At 36.0% G+C, this 26,433-nt stretch overlaps 1 protein-coding gene across 1 annotated transcript in view; it reads left to right on the forward strand.

Moving 5' to 3' along the window:
* LOC127376699 (uncharacterized) overlaps positions 1-26,433 on the forward strand; it is a 48,997-nt gene that overhangs the window by 20,059 nt on the left and 2,505 nt on the right. The gene's annotated exons all lie outside the window — the stretch shown is intronic.

The raw sequence follows: 26,433 nt of genomic DNA on the forward strand, positions 1-26,433 counted from the left end.
TTTACAATTAAATCACTATTAATATAAGATAATAGAAACAGAAACACATGTAAATGAGAATAACTACATTGTGAATTTGGTTGTATGAAAACACAGAATAGATGATCACAGAGAGCAGGAGGAGACTGAAAGCAGATAACCAGCTGTTTCTGTCTCTCTACCACATTTCCAGATTGATGTGGAGTCTTAGAACACATTTACCTATACCTCTGTCTCTCTGCTCTCTGTAACCTCATTTCCAGCAAGCAGCAAAACATCTACCTGCTCAGCAACAAACAGCAGACAGCCACAGCTAGAGACTAGCTGGTGAATATAGTGCAGCATTTAGCAGCTAAAGGACAGATATTTCCCTCAGGAGTTGGTGAAATGAAAATCAGCTGAAAGAGAGTGAATGCTGGTCTAACATTCATGAGGACACAAACAGCACTCCAAATGAATGCTAATACTAATGCTAACGTTTCTCTTAAAACAGGTTGCCAATACGTTTGCCCATAACAGCTTTATAAATCAATAATTATTGATTAGTGTCTCTGTCTTCATACTCAGTGGACAGGAATCACAAACCATCAGGATGGATTATCTATCTGCTGTTATTCTTGGAGAACTCTTTATCTTCCTTTCTCAGTCCGACCTCTTATTTTCTGCTCCGTGCATGTATAATGTTTTTATTCATTGGTTCCTTCCTCCTCCTCCGTCTTCATCTGCCCCGACCTGCAGTGGCACATGAAGATGGATGTCTTTTCTGAAGGGAGTATCAGTGTATGGACAGCACCTGTAGCAGGCCTCTCTCCTCTAATGAGATAAATACATTGGGGGTAAATACTGCATTGAGATGAATGACAGTGTGTATGAGTGTGTGTTTTGTCTCAGGGCTCTAAAATGAGATGCTGTTCAACCAAGTTCTTGCTCATGGTGGTACTGTTGGGTCTCTGTAAATAATGTTATAAAGAGTTCGGTCTAGACCTGCTCTATTTGAAAAGTGTCCTGAGATAACTTCTGTTATGAATTGGCGCTGTACAAATAAAACTGAATTGAACCACTGTTGTCAGCAGGACAGTCTCGTACACTTTGCAGGATTAAGGTTGATGGTTTAATACGCAGCTTTCTAACATTGGAGTTTCATTCTTTACACAAGAACTAATGACACTTTTCACATGAACTACCAACCACACTGCCATCAATCATTGTCCCAGCGGTCTGTTGTTGCTGTGTCTCTCTTAAAAATGGAAGTGCCTCAATGAGAAATCCTGTCTAAATAAAGGTTAAATAAAAGTATGTGCAAAACTAGCAATTGGTGAAGTTCAACAAGTTACCATACCAGGATGTTACCCGATATCTGATTAGTAAAATAGTAACATGCTCAACTGACGTTTTTCCACTTTGCACTGAAAATACAGCTACACAGCATCACTTTCACTTTGAAATGTTTTTATTGACTTTTATTCCAGCTCTTGATAGAAGATGGTGAGCTGTAGTGGTTTTAGCTGGATGTAGATTAAATCTGTCGCCTCTCCTTATTCTTCTTCCACAAACAGAGGAAGTGATAGATCCTTTCCAGACTAAGAACTTCCTTAAAGACTTCGAGCTCTGGAAAGAGTTTGAGGGTCTTTAAAACAGCAAGAAAACTGCAATCCAGGTTGATCAAAGCACATTATAATACAGTAAAGGCCGATACAGTTCATTCCCAGGGTGACCCCTCTCAGTCCTAATATGTTCAATAAAGGGCCCCCAGACCAAAAGAAACCTGGGGTGGGCATTGGACAGCAATACCAAAACCATGGCCTTTTTTTAAGGACAGCAAACTGATTTCCACTCTCAGGGTCTGTAGAGGTAACTTAGACTGCCCCTCCACCGTGTTCATTTTATTTTTTAGCTAAAATGCCCTTTTGGATGGTAAATAAAACATGATAAATGCCCTCTTGGGTGCCCTTCCACTGGACAAAATTGGTGAAGTGCCCATGTTAATCCTAAACCTGACTAAGCTTTTTCAGTATAAATGCATCATAACTTTCTGGCTGGAGCCCTTTTTATGTTTTGTGTCCCACCACTGCTCCTCAGGATCCCCCAGGAGGAGCAAGAAAACGTTGGATAGACAAATTTTCTCTCACCTTAACCAAGTCAGCCCAATGAGCACTCACAGTTGCTTTGTAGATAAAAAGCAAATGTAAACAGTATATAAATCCATTTGTGAATGAAATGTGACTTAAACGTCTTCTGTGCGCGCAGTGGTGAGGAGTCTGTAAACTAAATCACATTAATACAGAGAAATAACAGAAAGATCATTTTTCCATCATGTTGGCCAGAACAGACGTCTCAGGTTTCAATCACACAGCTCAGTAAACAAGTGCTTGACACTGAGTGCTGACAGCAGCCAGACATAGGCCTTATTGCACAATGTATTACCTGTAATACATTTCATAGTGTCTGTCCAATGTTTAATGACTTCATATATTGGGTATTACTGCAGACTATTGTAACACCCCTTTGATCAATAATAGGTGGCAATACTATTCTAGATAATGGACCCGTAGGTTCGACTGCTGGAGCACAGTGAAACGCTTAAATGAAGCTCAGAGGCAAGAGGTTGAACTTGGGAACATGCCGGCTTTTTGTATTAAAGTAAAAAAATAAATAAATACATAAAAATACATATATACAAAATCACCGATGATAGTATATAAATATATCACATTTACAACTGCTCAGTTTCACATTAATTATCAATATCTTAATCATAACCTGAATTTACTATTACTTTTATACAATTCAAGTTTCTCTATAAATCAAATTCTATTCTATAACATGGCCAAAAGAACAATCAATTTTGCATCCAAAACAATATCCTGGAAAATATCCTCACTCAGTTCTCAGTTCCACACGATGAAGAAAAAAAAGGTAAAGTCAGAGTCATAAGGGGGAATGTGTGTGTGTGTGTGTGTGTGTGTGTGTGTTGATCAGTCGGCCCACCACCCACAGGGTGTGGCAGAATTAGGATACGTTCAGTAGCTACTGGTAATATCTGGTGACACTGTTTCCCTTTCACTTTAGATCCAGGTGGGAAGGCTCGCCATCGACATCACTGGAAGATCCAGATCCAGGGAACAAAACAACCTAAAAACCCGACCTGTCGACAGACAGTGTCAGAGAGAGCTACCGTCTGTCCTAGCAGTATCTGTAACACACAAAGTACACGAACCTTCAAATACAAATAAAATATTAAATCACACTGTGTACACTTTTTGTTAGGTCCTTTAACCTTTCATATTACATTTTAACATTAACTGCATATAAAATTCAATAAACAAAATATGCAACAGCACAAATAATATTTTACCCATTGGAAAATCAAAAACATAAAATAACTCTTTTCTTTTTGTAAATAAATTAGCTTCTCACAGCTGACAGTAAGAAAATAAGTGCATAGATTAACCCAATGAAGGTACAAGTGACAGATTAATACAAAATGTACATGTAAACTAATTTGTAAAGAAATATGAATTTATATTTCTCACCGATCTCACATTACAGGCTGGGCGCACTGACACAAAATGGCGGCGCTCAGAAACAACCACACAGTTTCTAAAACCAAAAAATATAACAGGAGCACAAATACTTAATATAAAACTCATGAATGAATTAGCTCTCACCATAAATGAATTATAATAAATGAAAAGATCTTTTAGTTGGGTAATCTACCTGCTCCTCGGAGCTGTACCGACAAAGCTAACGGCTATTAGCTCGAGCTACTAGCACTGCGGCTAGTGACTGTGCTAATGCCCGTTTAACACTAGTACTTCACCGAACTCAGAGCGGACTTCTGTAAACGAAGTGTAAGTCGTATGTTTCTGGGTTTTCTTCAGTTTTTCGTCCGCTCCTCTCTTCATACGGACCAGAAGTAACGAGGGAATACAGGAGCAAGAGGCGGGAACTCAAAGTCACTGATTGGTCAACACTGGTTGTCAGTTTCTTCTCAGATATCAAAGATCCTCTTATTTAGGTGATACTCATTACTCTGTACAGTGAGAATAGATAGACAATAGTCTCTGTCTCATTGTGGAACTCGCTCTGTTACACTATCTTTGTTATATGGGGAGTATTGATTGAACTGGAGCAGATCAAATCTCGCTGCTCTGTGGAAAACATTTGTAACAAAGGATCTTCAAGGAGATGGGAAAAGGAAAATGGAAGATAAGTGTAGTCCTGGACCAGGCCTACCATGAGCCTGACACTCCCCCATAGACACTGGAGAGTTAGTTTGTGCTTCTAGTGAGAACTGAACTCCTGTTGCACTGAGCGGTGGTCAGTCTCTCCCTTCCTCACCCTTCTATATGGGGGCTGCTTTTTTTTTAAATCTGCTGGGCCGGAGCAGAATCGAAGGGTTTCTTTACACTTTACTTGTGGACAAAGCAAATAAATCCTCAGCAAAGACAAAACTACAGTTTGGTGATCTATTGATACAGAGAGACTGGGAGGTTGTTGCCACAGTGCCCAATGTCAGACTGTTAATAATGGCTTCCAATTGTTGCAGTATAAATGGTTGCAGTAAGGAACAATATCGATTGGTTTTCTCTTAAGATCTGTTCCTTCTCTTTACTTTGTGTATCTTTATTTATTACACAATACAGTTAGACATATATACATTTTCTAAAGCCCTCAGAGGTAAGTATTGTATGAGTGTTGATACGCTGTCATTACCACCACTTACCGTAAGACGCCAGGGACCGAGGTGGAGCTGAGAAAGCACATTTTAAGTCACTTCTCTGAAAGATCATTATTTACACTTTACCTCATGGTACTGAAGTGGAGCCACTATACAGCAGGAAGCAATGCTGGAGACACACGAGTCTATGAGGAGGCTGAAGAGCAACACTCAGATTCACAATAACCCTCCAGCAGCATTCATACGCTAGATGCACCTGAGAAATTACACATTTACACACAGAAATATGAGCACTTGCATACTCAGAGAGCCAGAAGGCACCATGGTGTGCCTTAATATTTCATTCATTCTAGTAAAGCTAATCGCTAATTAGGGTAGAAACTAGCTCACTACTCACTAAATAAGGAGTGAAACTCTAAATCAACATATTCATTTGGCATTTGATTTAAAAATAGTATAAACCAGGTGAGTTTGCAAGTTTACCTAGCATGATGGCTAATTAGTGATTTACGTGAATATAATACACATTCATGATGAGTGCTATTCTTTGTCCATGACAATCTGACAAACACATCAGTAATGACAAACTAGCTTCCATTTAGGATAGCCTATTTAATGTTTAATCTTCAGTGATGTTAGCTGAGCTGAACTCCACATTACTAACCTGTTAAACATCCTTTAATACCTCTGATCTGTTACTCTCTAACCAGTTAAACATCCTTTAATACCTCTGATCTGTTACTCTCTAAACATCCTTTAATACCTCTGATCTGTTACTCTCTAACCAGTCAAACATCCTTTAATACCTCTGATCTGTTACTCTCTAAACATCCTTTAATACCTCTGATCTGTTACTCTCTAACCAGTCAAACATCCTTTAATACCTCTGATCTGTTACTCTCTAACCAGTCAAACATCCTTTAATACCTCTGATCTGTTACTCTCTAACCAGTCAAACATCCTTTAATACCTCTGATCTGTTACTCTCTAACCAGTTAAACATCCTTTAATACCTCTGATCTGTTACTCTCTAACCTGTTAGGGCCAGACAGTCATTCCTATGGGTCCGTGTATGTTTTGGTCATTGGATTTTCCTTTCAGAAACGGGTATTAAAAGACAGAAAACGAGTGGTTATTTGATTTTCGTTTTAAAATACAAAAATTAAAATTGAAATACAAAGCGTTTTTCTTTTTCATGGTCAGAAAGGGATGAGCGAAATTAAAAAAAATATTCGATTTTCATTTTCTATTTCATATAACAAAAAATAAAATCACTAGAAAACAGAAACGGAAAAAAGGCCTGTTGTTTCATATTCTGAGACCGGATGTTGTCATTTACAGGACAGTGCTGTGGAGAATAAACAGTAGGCTAGTAGACTGCGGTCAATCCAGCCGTGAGTCCGATCTCCGTGGTCAAATCAGCCGCACTTAAATTTAGAGTGTACAAGTATTCTCAGCATTATGGTAAATGCGGAGAAACAGCGTATTTACTTCCGGTTTTCAAAATAAAGGTATTTAGAACAGTAAGCTATAATTAAAATATGTTACATTAAAGTGTTTCATGCGCCCCTGATGAATAAAAAAACACTTTATATCAAGTATCTTTACTGCACCAGTGTGGAGAAATGCCAAAATAAAAGTCTCATATTTATGCCTCCAGAGATTGCATATTTTCATTTATTTGAGGTACTGTAAAAACATATTGCTCAGTGTTTCCTGGCTACTGACTTTTACACATATGAGACTACAAACATACTTAATATCAAGCATTTGTATTGTACCAATTTGGAGAAATTCAACAATAAAAGTCCATATTTGTACCTCCAAGTGGTATTTTCATATATTTGAGCTACTGTAAAAACACTTTGCTCAATAATTCCTGGCTATGGATGGTATATTTGACTTCTACACATCTAAGACTACAAGTATACTTAATATCGAGCATTTTTACTGTACCAATGTGGAGAAATTGAAGAATAAAAGTCCCATATTTATACTTCCAGATTCCATATTTTCTTATATTTGAGCTACTGTAAAAATGTAAACTGTATGTGGAACCACCTGCAACAGCTGTCACACTGAATAATATAAAAAATAATATGTGAGGAAGAGACAGTAGGTACAATGGTGTTTTGAAGTTAAAACTAATTATTTTTCCCTTTTACCTACAAATGGACACAGCAGAGCTGCAAAATAAGAAGAATGTGGACTGGCATTGCATTTTGTGTGAAAAGTAAACAAATTAGAATTGTGTAGGATTTTGTGTTTAGTGTTTATATTATCAAGATGTTATTAAACATTTGTGTGAAATTTTGTCATGATTACTGCAGCATTATTGAAGTATAATGAAAATGCTTCACCCATAGCCAGGAAATATTGAGCAATATGTTTTTACAGTAGCTCAAAAATATAAGAAAATATGGAATCTGGAAGTATAAATATGGGACTTTTATTCTTCAATTTCTCCACATTGGTACAGTAAAAATGCTCGATATTAAGTATACTTGTAGTCTTAGATGTGTAGAAGTCAAATATACCATCCATAGCCAGGAATTATTGAGCAAAGTGTTTTTACAGTAGCTCAAATATATGAAAATACCACTTGGAGGTACAAATATGGACTTTTATTGTTGAATTTCTCCAAATTGGTACAATACAAATGCTTGATATTAAGTATGTTTGTAGTCTCATATGTGTAAAAGTCAAATATACCATCAGTAGCCAGGAAACACTGAGCAATATGTTTTTACAGTACCTCAAATATGGTCAAATATGCAATCTCTGGAGGCATAAATATGAGACGTTTATTTTGGCATTTCTCCACACTGGTGCAGTAAAGATACTTGATATAAAGTGTTTTTTTTTTTATTCATCAGGGGCGCATGAAACACTTTAATGTAACATATTTTAATTATAGCTTACTGTTCTAAATACCTTTATTTTGAAAACCGGAAGTAAATACGCTGTTTCTCCGCATTTACCATAATGCTGAGAATACTTGTACACTCTAAATTTAAGTGCGGCTGATTTGACCACGGAGATCGGACTCACGGCTGGATTGACCGCAGTCTACTAGCCTACTGTTTCTTCTACACAGCACCGTCCTGTAAATGACAACATCCGGTCTCAGAATATGAAACAACAGGCCTTTTTTCTGTTTCTGTTTTCTAGTGATTTTATTTTTTTGTTTTATGAAACAGAAAATGAAAATCGAATAATTTTTTTAATTTCGCTCATCCCTTTCTGACCATGAAAAAGAAAAACGCTTTGTATTTCAATTTTAATTTTTGTATTTTAAAACGAAAATCAAATAACCACTCGTTTTCTGTTTTTTAATACCCGTTTCTGAAAGGAAAATCCAATGACCAAAACATACACGGACCCCTATGATGGGAATGATTTTGATTACCAACTTGCTCAGCGAGCTAGGTCCGTGTATGTTTTGGTCATTGGATTTTCCTTTCAGAAACGGATATTAAAAAACAGAAAACGAGTGGTTATTTGATTTTCGTTTTAAAATACAAAAATTAAAATTGAAATACAAGGCGTTTTTCTTTTTCATGGTCAAAAAGGGATGAGCGAAATTAAAAAAAATATTCGATTTTCATTTTCTATTTCATATAACAAAAAATAAAATCACTAGAAAACAGAAACGGAAAAAAGGCCTGTTGTTTCATATTCTGAGACCGGATGTTGTCATTTACAGGACGGTGCTGTGGAGAAGAAACAGTAGGCTAGTAGACTGCGGTCAATCCAGCCGTGAGTCCGATCTCCGCGGTCAAATCAGCCGCACTTAAATTTAGAGTGTACAAGTATTCTCAGCATTATGGTAAATGCGGAGAAACAGCGTATTTACTTCCGGTTTTCAAAATAAAGGTATTTAGAGCCGTAAGCTATAATTAAAATATGTTACATTAAAGTGTTGTGCCCCTGATGAATAAAAAACACTTTATATCAAGCATTTTTACTGTACCAATTTGGAGAAATTCAACAATAAAAGTCCATATTTGTACCTGCAAATATAAGAAAATATGGAATCTGGAAGTATAAATATGGGACTTTTATTCTTTAATTTCTCCACATTGGTACAGTAAAAATGCTTGATATTAAGTATACTTGTAGTCTTAGATGTGTAGAAGTCAAATATACCATCCATAGCCAGGAATTATTGAGCAAAGTGTTTTTACAGTAGCTCAAATATATGAAAATACCACTTGGAGGTACAAATATGGACTTTTATTGTTGAATTTCTCCAAATTGGTACAGTAAAAATGCTTGATATTAAGTATGTTTGTAGTCTCATATGTGTAAAAGTCAAATATACCATCAGTAGCCAGGAAACACTGAGCAATATGTTTTTACAGTACCTCAAATAGGGTCAAATATGCAATCTCTAGAGGCATAAATATGAGGCTTTTATTTTGGCATTTCTCCACACTGGTGCAGTATACTTGATATAAAGTGTTTTTTTATTCATCAGGGGCGCATGAAACACTTTAATGTAACATATTTTAATTATAGCTTACTGTTCTAAATACCTTTATTTTGAAAACCAGAAGTATATACGCTGTTTCTCCGCATTTACCATAATGCTGAGAATACTTGTACACTGGACATTTAGGTGCGGCTGATTTGACCACGGAGATCGGACTCACGGCTGGATTGACCGCAGTCTACTAGCCTACTGTTTCTTCTCCACAGCACCGTCCTGTAAATGACAACATCCGGTCTCAGAATATGAAACAACAGGCCTTTTTTCCGTTTCTGTTTTCTAGTGATTTTAATTTTTATTATATGAAATAGAAAATGAAAATCGAATATTTTTTTAATTTCGCTCATCCCTTTTTGACTATGAAAAAGAAGAACGCCTTGTATTTCAATTTTAATTTTTGTATTTTAAAACGAAAATCAAATAACCACTCGTTTTCTGTTTTTTAATACCCGTTTCTGAAAGGAACATCCAATGACAGAAACATACACGGACCGGGCTACCCATCGAGTTGTGTGTGTCATCATCTTACCCAAACATTGGGGTCTCCACGCTCAACTAAGGCACCTATCTATGCCGGTGAATGGACAATGGTGTAATGATTCAATTCGACTCCCAAGACAATTCTCACCCGACTGTCCAATAGGAACGTGGCGCCGCCCATGAGGTCCGTGTATCATTTGTTCTTTTCATATTCAATTGAGATTCCAAAATCGGAAAATGAAAACACGGTTTGTTATTTCCTTATTCGTTAATGAATCTGATACCAAAAAAGAAATAACGGTTTATTTTTTTGTATTTTCGATTTATTGCTCAGATCAAAAATAGGAAATTAAATAACGGGCCACAGAAAGATTTTGATTTTGATATTTAATTTGTCCGATTTGTGTGAACCGGAGGTTATTGTCTTCTTCGTGTGTTGCACTTCGAAGTTTACGTTAGCCTTGAAAACTGAGGATGGAGAGTTTCATCTTGTTCAGAGGAAGTAAACGGGTGACTGTAAAGGACCGGAAAAATCTGCAGGATCTTCCAGGTAACTTATTGTAGTTTTATCTAAAAATAAGTCTTATTTATTCTGTAAAATTGCACAGACGTAACGTTAACTGTTAGCTATGTTATTTTATAGCTAACGTTAACGTTACTTAACGTTACGTTGTAAGTTACTGAACCCCGTCCTTCACTGTTTACATTTGAAAAGGTACATGGCCCCAGTCTCTACATCACCAATGACAGCAACGTAGCCCTATTTCCTGGGCCTGATGGCCACTTTAGCACTTTAGACCTCATAGTAAGGGGGGCATTACGAGGTGCACGGCGAGAGTATCAGCGTGGAGGACTCATCTACCGGCAGTGTGCCAGTAACACACAACCCTACCCGCTTTTCCTTCCACCGCCCACCCAGCGCTGCTGCAGGTTCTGGTGCAAGGGCTTCTGCAAATCCAAGAGCTACCCTGGCAAAAACATTCCAAAGGTGACCAAATAAAGCTTTCACCATCACACCAAAGTTAAGAGTATGTTAAACGATTACAGTTCAAGGCAATGATCTGCTTTTTAAGCTAGCCATAACTACATACAGACTTACATAAGACTTATAACAATTATTCACGTGTGACTTTAGCATATTTGACACTGATAATACATCTGCAGAAGAATGACTTTCAATGAAATGGCTACATTATGTTATCAAGTTACTCCACTATTATGGAATATAATTCACCTGGATGCATTGTATAGGCTGTATTATGAATATGGCTGTATTATAGGAATAAGGCCTAAACAATATAAAATGTGTAAAATGAATGGTTTTTTTTATATCAATATTCAGGAACATCTTCATCGCTGAACTTGTGAATGGCAACTTGGAGACAAGCAAAACGCTGACTGTGCGTTTTTCGGAATTTGAGGCTTCTGTCATGGGCATCCTCAGCAAAGTCAATGATGCTCTTGAAGAAGAGGATTCACGCATCCTCACTGACGGCCAGGGAAACAAAATATTGGACTCGGAAGGAACCAGAGGTATAGCTGAACGCTTTGTATTGTTTATTAGAAAGAAATATGAAATTGTACGTCTAAAACCAACATACTTTTTATGTATGCTTAGAATTAACTTATTTGTATTAGGCGTTATTGCCCAGTGGTTGGAAAACCATCCCATCTCCTGAGACATGTCATGCCATTTGCACAATTAATGGACTATTTTCTATATAGTATCAGCATTTTGGAAGCAAAATGCAAGGAAAGTTTTTGCTGTGCAGGAAGAACACTTCTTGCAATTACAAGCTAGTAAAAAGAGGAGACTGAGGTACTTAATTTGGAAAACGCACATTTTTATGGTTGCAAATTTGTATGTTCTCATAAATTCATAGGTGAGGAGTAACTGTAAGATGTTTTGCGAATATAGGCCCCATTACAAATAGTCACAAATTATTCCAGGGAAAGACTTTATAGAGAATCACACATTTACATGACTGATTTTAGTGTAGGTGTTCATTTTCATTTTCTGTCCAGTTTCTGGGATTGCATGAGATTTAGGGTCGATATTATTAAGGATTAATGTGTCAATCAAAAATAATTCTGAATAACGAATTAGAATCCCAGATTAATGGAAGTAACAGCAGGTAACATTGTGCATAAAACCATCTGGCTATTAAATACTAGGTCTACAATGACCGTAGTAGCTATTGACACAGTGAAATTGTTGCATTTGTTGAATATAATTTGCTTCTTGTATATTGTGTTGTTTTTCAGTCGACGAGAAGATACAGGCCTCGATGGCGTTTTTGATAAAATTGAAGAGGTGGTCCTGGCAGCCCAGGGACTGTGAGAAGTGTCCACTACAATGAAGGAGCTGATGGAGTTTGCAAATTCCAACCGCAGGACAACACTGTCCCTGACTGAGGCCCAAGCAGAAGCTGTTAGAGATGCCTTTGCCTGTATTGTCTGCAAAAGTAATTTTTTTAAAATATTGTTTTCTTTAAAAACCTGTATTACCCATAATTCGGAAGTTGTTAAAAAATCTACACTTTGCAATGTCTTATTTAGCAGTGAATGACAATTGCTGATAATTAGATAAGTATGGAAAATCCCAGGTCAGGTGTTCTAACAACCACAAATGTGGATACAGTAAATAAACAGACGGTACCATAGACAAAGTTTTGTCTACTTAACACAGATATAAGTGCAACTAATTAACTCTTTCCATGAAGAACATAGACCAAATATAGCAATTCAATTCATTCAAATACTGTTTTCTGATTTAAATTGACAGGTCCAGTGGTTGAGCCCATGGTTTCATCGTGCTGCCAAAGCCTTGTTGGCTGTAGGAGCTGCATTGAAGAGTGGCAGAGAAATTCTGCCTTTTGCCCAAAGTGTCGAGCTGATGGTTTTGGTGACAACATTCAAAGACTAAACGGACTTTCTGATGCATTGGCTGCATTGGGAAGCACACTCTGGGAGTAATACTGTACAGAATGCAATCATGAGTAATTGCAGTTTTACTGCTCTGTGTTGTCTACAGTTTAAGCAGTCTTTCATGTACATTTAGGTTTGTTTTAGTTTATTTTATGTTGGATATTTTCTTAAATTGTTTGCATTTGGAAACTCTTATTATTCACAAAAGCGTAGTTTTTTCCGCTTTGTGTTCTATTTGTCCTTGAACAACAAGTCTACAGGTAAAGCACTCTTTCATGTGTCTAGTTTATAAGGTCTTTTTAGTTTTCATACCCATATTTCAATGATGTGAAAGCTAAGTTACAATCTCAAATTTGCACTATTTTATGTTGTATATTTTTCAGAATTTTAAAGTTAACAGTTTGAATTAAGCATAAAAAGTCTGCCCTTCTGGCAATACTGGTACAATACTTTTTCATTGTATGCAAGATTTTATTTAACTAAAAAAGTTCAATACAACAGAGTTTAAAGCAAAGATTTATTTGTCTAATTATTCAACTGACAAGTTGACAGCTACATACAATTTTTAAATAAATCTGGATTCCTTGGTTTTTTTTTAAGAGCAGGGTTATCCAGGGTGCTCTCTGGCAACATACAGTAAAAAGTGCAACAATTAAGAGGGTATCAATAGAGACTGTATGCAGACTGATTACTGTAAAGTAAAGAACAAACACACTGAGACCGATCCATAGTTGATTCCAACAGTGTGGAGGCCAATTGAGATTTTGTACAAAAACTATGATTGCATAAAGGGTTGACAAACTTTGAATCAGCACTGTAGCATAACAACTGTTTTCCTAGCTACTGAACAACACCACAGCAGTTCAGTTCAGTTCACATATCTTTGGGTGACATTTATGAGATACAACAAGGCATCTTGGAAAGGTGTATAGTCATTGTTTACCACATGATTAAAAAGAAGAGAGATGTCAGGGTAGTTCTCTCCAAAGTCTTGTTCTGCATGACATCTATCCTCCTCAGATGAAAATGGGTCAGTTCCAAAAACTGACACCCAAGTCAGCGAGGATCCAAACTCTTGCTCATACATGTTTGCCACAACAGAGGCATTGGGCAGCAGCTCTTCGGAGATTTTAGCTGGACAGCCACCTGCAGCGAGTTCATTGGATATCCCACGGCCTAAAACAAGATAACAAATAACTAACAAAACAATGCTATTTATGCTGTGTGTGGCTGGAGTGTGAAAAAATAACTGCTTCAAAGTGTTGTACATATTCAGTTTAGCATACCTGGGATCCTGTGTGCATTCCACGATTGTACCTCTCTGCCTAGTCCAATTTGGCTTAATTGACATGTCAGGTTTGAAATGCAGAATTTAGTCATATTGTCCTCCATGTTGAGGACTTCTTGGTCCAGCAGGTGTACCAGGGCCTGTTTCAATGGGTAGTTCACACGATTGTTCACCTCGGGCCAAATCCTTTACACTCAAAGATTCTGTTGAACACAAAACATGATTTCAGATGGTATGAAAATGTAATAAATTATAGATTATTTTGGGAAATTCAATCCCATTTTAAAAGCTTTCATTTCTTATTTGTTAGAAGAAAAAATGGTCAGAGTCTTTTCTTTCTTTACTATGTTTGATTATATTGGTTGTACTGTTTTGTCCGTATTACAAAGACCTCATGTAAAACTCCCTGCCATGGTCAACCCTGAGTTGGTCCCACATGCCATGGTTAACCACTGCAGATCTGGGATAAAATAATGTGTACATGTGCAAAGGAATGCACTGAACTTAACTGATCCAATAAGAAAATTACACTCAATGAAAAGAGAATATACATTGCACAGAAAATATTATGACAATATCATTGGTTCTGAATGTATTCACCTGTAAACTTCCTCATAAATCACAAGGTTGTTTTTCACTGGCATGGTGGCATTGGCAACAATTTTGCTGCTGTAGCCATCAACTGCCACGACGTGTGTCACTCCAAACATCACAAGCTTCTCGTTTTGGTCCAGGTGAATTTTATGGCCCATATATTCAGCATGATACGGGATGGGATTTAGATTACGAGCACCCTGAAGAAAATGTTTATATTTGATTAATGCAGCTCTTTGTCACATCAGCACAGAATATTCACGAACCATTTTTACAACAAAGAGATTCTTATATGCATGGGCTGGTTATATTATTCTTATTCTATTATTCTTTTAAGTTCAACTCCTAAATATATTTAAGATATTTCGAAAGATGATCTACACCAATCAGCCATAACATTACGACCACTGACAGGTAATGTGAATAACACTCATTATCTTGTTACCATGACACCCGTCAGTGGCTGGGATATATTAGGCAGCAAGTAAACATCATAACCTCATAGCTGATATGTTATTAATATTATTATTAATATTATTATTAGACTGCATAACAATATACTGTACTTGATGTTTCATTGAATTCTTAGCATATGACTTACCTGGTGTCGGAATTCGTGGTATGGCTGATGAATCTCTCTGAGGATTTTCCCAACTCGACATTCTCCTGCACGCACTCCCATTGAAGACAGATAGCCAGTCATGAACTTGCGGCCATAAGATGGGCCCGTCTGTTAAGAAAAATACAGCTATGAGGACATGATGTTTAAAAGACGGGCAGGATATAAAATGTGAAAACCTAATTAAAAAACTTACTTCATATATTGATCCAACCACAGCCCTCTCTAGTTCTGTGTCCGATACATGTCTTTTTCGCTTAAGGTCATGCTGAACACAGAATCTTCTTACACTCATTTCAGAACACTGCTGGATACCCATCTGCTGCAGTGTAGTAGAAATCTCGACATGTGTCTTGCCAGTTTTAAATAAGTCTTCAATTAAATCGGCATATGGTTCCAGTGCGGCCATGGTGTCGATACGAAATCACTGCAGGATTGAGTTTTTTTAGGGTTTGCGAAACTGCTGCAAACTTCCAAGTGCAACACACGAAGAAGACAATAACTTCCGGTTCACACAAAGTGAAAACATTAAATATCAAAATCAAAATCGATCCGTGGCCCGTTATTTAATTTCCTATGTTTGATCTGAGCAATAAATCGAAAGTACAAAAAATGAACCGTTATTTCTTTTTGGTATCAGATTCATAAACGAATAAGGAAATAACAAACCGTTTTTTCATTTTCCGATTTTGGAATCTCAATTAAATATGAAAAGAACGAATGATACACGGATTTGTCTGCTGTTGATGTTTTACTGGCTCTTTACTTTACTTACCTAGAAGATTGAATTCAGCTTTAATGTGTTCAGAGACAATTCATCAGAGGTCCGTGTATGTTTTGGTCATTGGATTTTCCTTTCAGAAACGGGTATTAAAAACAGAAAACGAGTGGTTATTTGATTTTCGTTTTAAAATACAAAAATTAAAATTGAAATACAAGGCGTTTTTCTTTTTCATGGTCAGAAAGGGATGAGCGAAATTAAAAAAATTATTCGATTTTCATTTTCTATTTCATATAACAAAATTAAAATCACTAGAAAACAGAAACAGAAAAAAGGCCTGTTTTTCATATTCTGAGACCGGATGTTGTCATTAACAGGACGATGCTGTGGAGAAGAAACAGTAGACTAGTAGACTGCGTTCAATCCAGCCGTGAGTCCGATCTCCGTGGTCAAATCAGCCGCACTTAAATTTAGAGTGTACAAGTATTCTCAGCATTATGGTAAATGCGGAGAAACGCCGTATTTACTTCCGGTTTTCAAAATAAAGGTATTTAGAGCCGTAAGCTATAATTAAAATATGTTACATTAAAGTGTTTCATGTGCCCCTGATGAAAAAAAACACTTTATATCAAGTATCTTTACTGCACCAGTGTGGAGAAATGCCAAAATAAAAGCCTCATATTTATGCCTCCAGAGATTGCATATTTGACCATATTTGAGGTACTGTAAAAACATATTGCTCAGTGTTTCCTGGCTACTGATGGTATATTTGACTTTTACACATATGAGACTACAAACATACTTAATATCAAGCATTTTTACTGTACAAATTTGGTCCCATATTTATACTTCCAGATTCCATATTTTCTTATATTTTTGAGCTACTGTAAAAACATATTGCTCAATATTTCCTGGCTATGGGTGAAACATTTTCATTATACTTCAATAATGCTGCAGTAATCATGACAAAATTTCACACAAATTTTTAATAACATCTTGATAATATAAACACTAAACACAAAATCCTACACAATTCTAATTTGTTTACTTTTCTCACAAAATGCAATGCAGTCCACATTCTTCTTATTTTGCTGCTCTGCTGTGTCCATTTGTAGGTAAAAGGGAAAAATAATTAGTTTTAACTTCAACTTTGGGACTTTTATTCTTCAATTTCTCCAAATTGGTACTGTAAAAATGCTTGATATTAAGTATACTTGTAGTCTTAGATGTGTAGAAGTCAAATATATCATCCATAGCCAGGAATTATTGAGCAAAGTGTTTTTACAGTAGCTCAAATATATGAAAATACCACTTGGAGGTACAAATATGGACTTTTATTGTTGAATTTCTCCAAATTGGTACAGTAAAAATGCTTGATATTAAGTATGTTTGTAGTCTCATATGTGTAAAAGTCAAATATACCATCAGTAGCCAGGAAACACTGAGCAATATGTTTTTACAGTACCTCAAATATGGTCAAATATGCAATCTCTGGAGGCATAAATATGAGACTTTTATTTTGGCATTTCTCCACACTGGTGCAGTAAAGATACTTGATATAAAGTGTTTTTTTTCATCAGGGGCACATGAAACACTTTAATGTAACATATTTTAATTTACGGCTCTAAATACCTTTATTTTGAAAACCGGAAGTAAATACGCTGTTTCTCCGCATTTACCATAATGCTGAGAATACTTGTACACTCTAAATTTAAGTGCGGCTGATTTGACCACGGAGATCGGACTCACGGCTGGATTGACCGCAGTCTACTAGCCTACTGTTTCTTCTACACAGCACGGTCCTGTAAATGACAACATCCGGTCTCAGAATATGAAACAACAGGCCTTTTTCCGTTTCTGTTTTCTAGTGATTTTATTTTTTGTTATATGAAATACAAAATGAAAATCGAATCATTTTTTAAATTTCGCTCATCCCTTTCTGACCATGAAAAGAAAAACGTCTTGTATTTCAATTTTAATTTTTGTATTTTAAAACGAAAATCAAATAACCACTCGTTTTCTGTTTTTTAATACCCGTTTCTGAAAGGAAAATCCAATGACCAAAACATACACGGACCATCAGACCTCTGTTACATTAGTAAATGTTCTATAGAGTGGACTGAGGAGGAAAAAGGTTATTCTGTGTTGGATGTAAGGATATATATGAATAAATTCATTATTCTGGGTTCTAAATTTTTTTTCAACAAAATGAAATTTAAGACAAATGATGATCCTTTCATAGATCTTTCACACAAAACTACAAAATATATTTTCTGGACGTCAAACTTTCAAAGTCCATAGTAGATAGTTCCCTCTCCTGTTTAAAAACGATGAGTTTTTAATCTCACTGATCTGAATCTTTACTTATTTCACAAGTTCGTATCTCCAGAAGTTTGTAGTTAATTGGTTTGAGTAAGAGGTGCGTTGTAGATCTTCAGATGGTTTTGTGTGCGTTTGTATAGTGTGATCAGTTTTGTGGCCACAAGTGGTCGCTCTCCTGTCTAGTTAAACTCCCAAAATCCCTGCTGACACTTATGAAATAAAGATTGTTATTTTATCTGTTCTCTCTAGTAAGGTGTATTCTGAGGTTTCTAGTAGCCTATTGGCTTGTTTAGGCACAGACATAAATTCATTACAATACCTAAGTTACAGAGGACAGAACAACTACAGGAAAGAGGTCAGTGCTGTAGATACTGGGCAGAAGTCTGTACTGTCTATTTGGATCATCAAATGTTAATATTAATATTCACTTTTTTTCATACTTTTTTTATTAAAGTGCTATAATTTGGCACTAATTGTGTGATTGCTGCAAGCAGTTGTTGTCTTCAGTCTTTATTTGCTTATCATTCTTTTTTTATTCCATACGTTTTCAACTGTAATGAAATCGTCTTTGATTTGATTAGGACTCTGGTTTCTTCATGTGTCTTCATGCTTCAGTGACTAGTTCAAATATTTCTGATGACATTTTGATCAGTTTATGTTGTATTTTAGTTTTTAACAAGCCATATTTTTTAGTGAATTGTGATACACATAAGCTGTTTTGTTTGTGGTATAAATGTTTGTTGTGTTGGTATGTGAGCGAAGGAGGAAGACTGCTGTAGACTGTACAGTCTGTTTTAACAAGCCATATTTTTACTATTTATTATTCCACATGAAATCACATTCTGATTATACTAATGGTTTCTTTGAATCGTAAATAAAATCTCTGCTTCATGAAACCAGTTTGCTCAGAGTGTCTTCACTGGATCATCAGCAGCTTTTAGAGTCTGTTGAACTTAATAATCAAGTCAATAAATGTCTTTGTTACTGAAACACTTTCAGTCTGACTCAATGGAAAAACACACAGCACCATTAGAACTGATGTTTCTTTAAAGTATCAGGAAGAATATGTGATGGACTGATGTTGATGGTTTCTGTAATGACCACTAGAGGGAGCAAAACACTGAATTACTGAAGGATTCTGTTGTGGGACTGATGAGAATCTACTGATATATATAATATTTTGCTCCAGTTAATATTAGGTAGCACTATCTTGGCATGTTTTCTAGTTATTGTAGTTTGTTCAAATGTTATACCTGTCTATCAGAAAGGCCTGATTGAACACTATATAAATCCCCCCCTTAGTCGGTAAGTCAGTTTAGTCTGTTCATGTTAACGTATCCTGAGTAAAGTTCTGTTTAGTTTGACCTCTTTTATGGGCTCAGAGCTTTATTTGGACCTTCAAGGTAAATTTAAAACAGGATAACAACCATCTGATATGTATATTTAAATGTGGAAAAGGGACTGAATATTTGCTGGCAAGATGGCAACAAAGAAGGTTTATTGTTTACAGCCCAAAAATGGAAAAGAAAATCAAATTAAATAAACAGTAAACTGTATTATAAAACAATTCTTAATTATTCATATTATTCATCATGACAATAATATTTAGTGCAACATTATCCCTGCTGTTTGTCAAATGCAATAATCTGGGACCTACTTATAATAAACTTCAGAGACCCTTTAGATTTTATACTTAAATCCCCCCGGTCCAGTATGCAACTTCTACAGTGTGATGTTTCTATACCACCAGTGCACAGACACTGAGAATGGACTTTACAGTGAAGGAGGAGAGATCTTGTATCCAACAGGCAAACTAGCATATTCATATATTTTGGAATTTTTAATGACTACTAAATCAACTTTGTCATTTTGTCAAGTTGTTTGTTTTTGGAACATGAAAAAAAAAAAAAAGTGATGATGGCTTGAGGAATAACTGGTTTAACACACTGTTGCAGTTGACAGGATAGGATTGAATTGTTTCTGTTTTTAGTATGTTGTTGTCAGATGGGTCACGCACATCTTTGTTTGCACCCTCAGATACCTAACATTCCTGCGTGAGAAGCTTGCCACCAGAGATTACTTTTGAATGGAAAGTTTTTGCTTTGGTACATGAATGGAAAGTTATACCCAAATGGAAAATTTTCAAATGGCCACTGCTTGGGCCTTAATTAAAGTTGTTTATTATCATCACCTACAGTTTAGTGCTGCTCTAAACCAGCGGTCCCCAACCACCGGTACCGGTCCGTGGGTCGTTTGGTACTGGGCCGTACAGAAAAATAAATAAATAAATAAATATTTTATTGATGATCAGAGTCTGAAAGATATTTTGTTTTGAAAAATGACCGGATTCTATCTGTCATCTGTCTGTGCGTCTGTGCCTCTTGACACAGGTCAAGACGCTCGTCTCAGTCATGGGATATGTTACCCCAGTTAAGCCCTTAAGCTAGCAAAAATGAGCAAAAAACAAACGTCTGAGACGTCCTGAGATCACTACAAAAGCACTGAAAACCCTGTTTCCCTTTCCAACATCATATTTTTGTGAAGCAGGGTTTTTCTGCAGTGACAGCGACTAAAACAAAATCACGGAATAGACTGGACATAAGAAAAACATTTCGGGTGTCATTGTCTCCCATTACCCCTAGATTGGACCGGCTCGTTGCGGAGAAACAAGCTCAGGGCTCCCACTAATTCAGGGTAATGGTGAGTTGTATTTGTATGCACTTTATATTTGTTTTTATGTATTCATTTTATTTCGTCGTATTTATCGCCCACACCTTGAAGGCTGGTCCGTGAAAATATTGTCTTACATGAAACCGGTCCATGGCGCAAAAAAGGTTGGCGGCCGCTGCTCTAAACCATTGTAACCCAAAATAATTGGTGCCCTGTGTGAGGCAGAGTACTGCTGGCAATTATTCATAATTGTGCAATAATATTATTTCAGCATATTTTGGGCGAATATAAACGTTTTTGATTCTATACTAAAATTTAAAAAAATAAAGTCCAGCTGTACTTACAAAGTGTATGTTGTGGTGAAAATGGATTCATTCATCAAATTTTGCAATTTGAGAATATTGATAACTGTACACCCTTACAGTGTTATATTATGTTTTTCCCTAAATGAGGCCAAAGTGTCAAATAATAAGGTAAATGTATGTAAACGTAATCCCTGTGACCACAAAAAAATTCAGAATTCAGATTGCTCTGAATTCTGAATGTTTCCGTCTTTTCAGATTTACGTGACTAACCGGCGTTGTCTTGTCACAGATTTCTTCATTATCACATGTACATACATCTATTTGTTTGTTGTTTTTTGAACAATAAAGTAATGATGGCTTAAAGAACTGGTTTAACACCCTCTGTCACCTTTGGTATTATAGGAGTGAATTGTTTCTCTTTTTAGTATGTTGTTGTCAGATGGGTCACGCACATCTTTGTGTGTGAAGTTTACCACTGCCCATTAGTTTTGCTGGGGTTTTTTCTATGGTAAATGAATGGAAAGTTACATCCACATGATAAATGTTGAATTTAGTATACAGCTTTACTTACAAACAAATAAATTTAGGTGGAGATTTATTCATATATGAAAGTTAACTATTTAGAATAGTGTTAAGTTGTTTTTCCTTAAATGAGGCCATAGTGTCAATTAATAAGGTACATGTATGTAAATTTCATTCCTGTGAGCTCAAAGCTCTCGATTGAATCCAGATTCAATGTCTGGCTCATGATTAGCTCATCACAGATTTTTTTTTATTTGGTTATCTGGTCCAGGCAAAGCAGGACTGAGCAAACCCAGGTAGTGTGTTTGGTCTAATACTTTAATATATATTAAATACTATCAGTGTAGCTCTTTCTTGTGTATGAATGTCTCTCTTGAAAAATAGATTACTATATTCACTGTATTCAATCTGCTGAAATGTTGATACCTATCTGTTAGATAATGAGGCTATTTTTGTTGATTTATGATAAATTCAATCGGAGCCGGTCTTTTTGTTGTTTTTGTTTTTTGTGTTTGTTTATAAATGTGTGTGTTCATTGTTATTGTCTTATCTACAGTATATATGCATTATGATGGGTTGTGTCAGTGTATTGTGACAAATAACGTGAGTGTGTATATTTGTATAGTATTGTCACCATATAAACTGTGTGGACCTGAATCTAGTGGGGTAATAGGGTACTATGAGCTCTTTAAGATATGAAGGGGCCTGACCATGAAGAGCTTTATAGGTGAGGAGGAGGATTTTAAATTCTGTTCTACATTTTACAGGGAGCCAGTGCAGAGAAGCTAGTACAGGAGAGATGTGATCTCTTTTTCTAGTTCCTGTCAGTACTCGTGCTGCAGCGTTCTGAATTAATTGGAGCGTTTTAATGGACTTATTGGGGCAACCTGATAATAAAGAGTTGCAGTAATCCAGCCTAGAAGTTTTTTTTAACCTTTTATAACCCCTATTAACATGTATCTTTTCATACTGTCTTTGACACCATCTTGTTTTTCTTTTATAGATTACTGCCTGTCTATATCAAGCACTTTCACTTGGGAAATTTGTTGTCATGTGATTTCATAAGATATGTGTGACTTAAAACAAGTAAAACAGGTGAATTAAAGAGTGTTGTCATAGTCTCATGTTTCTAACAGGATGAGATAAGATTGACCTTTATTGATCATGCAAAGGGGAAGTTCATTGTATCAGCAAAAAAAATACAAGTAATTCCAAGTGTGCACTAATGCTGACATTATACAATAATGCCAGACTACTAAATCAACTTTGTCATTTATAAAATAAGTTGTTTTATTTGAACATAAAAAAACATAAAGTGATGATGGCTTGAGGAACAACTGGTTTAACACCCTCTGTCACAGTTGATAAGATAGGAGTGAATTGTTTCTGTTTTTGGTATGTTGTTGTCAGATGGGTCACGCACATCCTTGTTTGCACCCTCAGATACCTAACATTCCTGCGTGAGCTTGCCACCAGACATTACTTTTGAATGGAAAGTTTTTGCTTTGGTACATGAATGGAAAGTTATACCCAAATGGCCACTGCTCAGGCCTTAATTAAAGTTGTTTATTATCAGCACCTACAGTTTAGTGCTGCTCTAAACCGCTGTAACCCTAAAGAAATGGTGCTCTGTGTGTTTATTTTTTCAACTTTTTAATCATTTTAGCATATTTTTGGCCACATTTTTGATTCTATACTAAAAGTTTACAAAAATAATTACATTCAAAACCACTAGTATACCAAAACTGTAGATGTCCAGCTTTTCTTACAAAAATGTATGTTGTGGTGAAAATTTATTCATCAGACTTTGCGATTAGATTTGATTTTACAGTGTTAGATTATGTTTCTCCTTAAATGAGGCTAAAGTGTCAAATAATAAGGTAAATGTATGTAATCATTCCTCTGAGCACAAAGCTCTGAATTCAACGTCTAGCTTGTGATTAACTCATCACAGTTTTTTTATATGGTTATCTGCTCCTGGTAAAGCAGGGCTGAGCACACCCAGTTAGTGTGTTTGGTCCAAGTAATATCAGAATATTAAATAATATCAGTGTAGCTCTTTCTTGTCTATGAATGTCTCTCTTGGTTTGAAGTGAACATTTTTATTTATGTTTTACAAAAGACTTACCTTTGGCACGGATAGACACTCTTATTTTACAAGTAGTGCGGCCTGAGGTTGTTTTACCACATCATTTCAGTGTACAGTAATATACAGAGCAATGCTAGAGTGGAGTGGAGTGGAGTTGAGAGAGTTTCCAATCATATTATTCACTAAAATAATATCTATGGTTTTAACAAAAATGCTAAAAAAGCACTATTTAAAAGGGAAATTAAGTAATTAATAAGTACTCTTCAGTGTGAGCAGGTTGGCAATCTGGTGAAATGTTGATACTTATCAGTTAGATCATGAGGATGTTTTTGTTTATTTATTCAATCGGAGTCAGTATTTTTGTTGTTTTTGTTTTTTTGTGTTTGTCTATAGAGTGTGTTCATTGTTATTGTATTATTTACAGCATATGTGCATTACGATGTGTTGTGTCAGTGCATTGAGATGAATAATGTGAGTGTGTATATTTATATAGTATTGTCACCATAAACTGTGTGGACCCCAGGAAGAATAGAGACTATTATACAGAGGCTAATGGGGATCCTAATAAACAAACATACAAACACAGCATGGATGTTAATACCAGGTGTAAACGGGCTGTTCTTTCAGAATTCAGAATCAGAACTTAATACTTTTGTTTACACTGCATTTTATTCAATTAAACTTAAGATATTAATTCATTGTAATTTTTATTCTGCTGTTTAGTTTTACTTTTATAACCCCTATTAATGTGTTTCTTTCCATACTGTCTTTTGACATTGTCTTGTTTTTCTTTAATAGATCATTGCCTGTCTGTATCAAGCACTTTTCACCTGGGAAATTTGTTGTCATGTGATTTCACAGGAACTGTGTGACTGCAAACCAGTAAAACAGGTGAAGTATATAGAGTTCTTATAGTTTCATATGTTTCTAACAGGATGAGATAAGATTCTCCTTTACTGATCACCCAAAGTGGAAATTCAGGTATCGTATCAGCAAATAAATACAGTTGTAATTACAGGTGAATAAAAATGTGTGTATTTGACTAACTTCAGCTGCAAGGTGGGTCGGCCATATGTATTAACAATATAAACTATATGCTGTGCACTAATGCTGACATTATATAATATTTCTTTACTCTAATACCATTTTTTAAATTTCAATTATCTTCCCTTTAGAAGGGGTTACAGGTTCCAATATAATGAAATCATTGATTAATTCACATTGAAGCCACATTGTACTTGTAGCAGTCTTATGAGAGAATCAGCTTTCTTTCTCTGAGACTGTTTCTGTGAAACCATGTGACCACAGAGCCTCCACCCTCTCTGCTGACACTGATCTCTGGTCTTTCTGCCTCCTCGGCATCAGAGAGCTTTGTGAAACTAACAACAGGTAAGAACACCTTGAAAAAGAACAATGAAATAACTTTAAATGTTGTAGATATAAATGCATTTATTTGACAAAATATCTGAACATCTTACATGTATATGATTCCTATCCTTTATCTTCTTAAGAATAGTTTTCTCTTCATTTCCTCGACTTTAAAGGACCAAATCTGTGTTTCAGTGACTGTTTAGTTATTTCAGTCCACTATAAATCATTGAAAAAATTAATGAGTGAGTGATTTATGTTTTGTTAAGTGTTTGTAGGATTGATTTTGTTACTTTTGGATCAGCCCAGCTATCCAGTGTTTATGCTAAGCTCAGCTAACTGACTTCTAGCTAGCATTTTGAGTGAAATAAAATTTTTGCATTAGTTCATGTGTGTTAACATGGTACTGCTTTTAACCAGATGTTCTAGATGGGTAATTCCTTTGATTTTTCAAACTAAAACAGAAGGCACTCTTGATTATAAAGTCTGGGTTGTTTCAAATGAGGTTACATGGTAAGAATATGTAAATACTGATCTTATTGATTTTCCACCAAGCTGCCATAGTTGTGGCAATAACTGTGTTATTATTTTTTTCTTTCAGTGAAGAAATACTTTTGATATAACTGATGCTAGCGGTATCTATGCTAACCTCTTTAACAGCTACCATTGTTGACGCACACCTAGTGTTAAACCATGCCTGTAGCTCATACCAAAGCTGCCAGTAGTTCCTCACAGGAAACTTACTGTTCTGAACCACTATAGTTGGACACAGGTGATCTTGCAAGTCCAGCTGCCTTGAAAGACTAGTTTTTTCGAGGCGAACAGCTAAACACAGCATCATCAACATCATCACAGATTCATCATCACTGTGAGCCTCCCCCGACTTTAAATCCTAGTCACACCAGCACCAGCAACATTGTGGAGGAGTTTCAGGTCATTCCAATGCAAGTGTAGTGATGAGTGGATTCTTAAAACTGTCCCTATAAAACACAGGTATGGTCTTACAGGTGGGATGTTTCTCTGCTTGATCAGTCTCTTCTCCTGTATGTTACACCCACCACTGCTCTGCTCGTAAGGTCAACCAGCTTTTTAAAGGTGTTTTCTAAAAAAAAGTAGTAATACGTTAAATCCGTTTTTATGTCACGTGTTTATGTCAAACCCCATTGTTGTCCTGTGTTGTCCTGTTGTTTGACTGACTTGTTTTTCTTTTATCCAGATAATCAGTAAGCAGCTCCGTCCTCAAGCTCCTGTGAAGCCATTACCATGACTATGTAAGTAATACTAACGATTCTACAACAGTGAGACACAGAGTGTTTCAGTGTTTATTGTTTTATTCTTAAAATGGATTACAATGCAAACACTGCTGAATCACATT

This window comes from Dicentrarchus labrax, unplaced genomic scaffold (assembly GCF_905237075.1).
Source record: "Dicentrarchus labrax unplaced genomic scaffold, dlabrax2021, whole genome shotgun sequence".
Taxonomy (NCBI): domain Eukaryota; kingdom Metazoa; phylum Chordata; class Actinopteri; family Moronidae; genus Dicentrarchus; species Dicentrarchus labrax.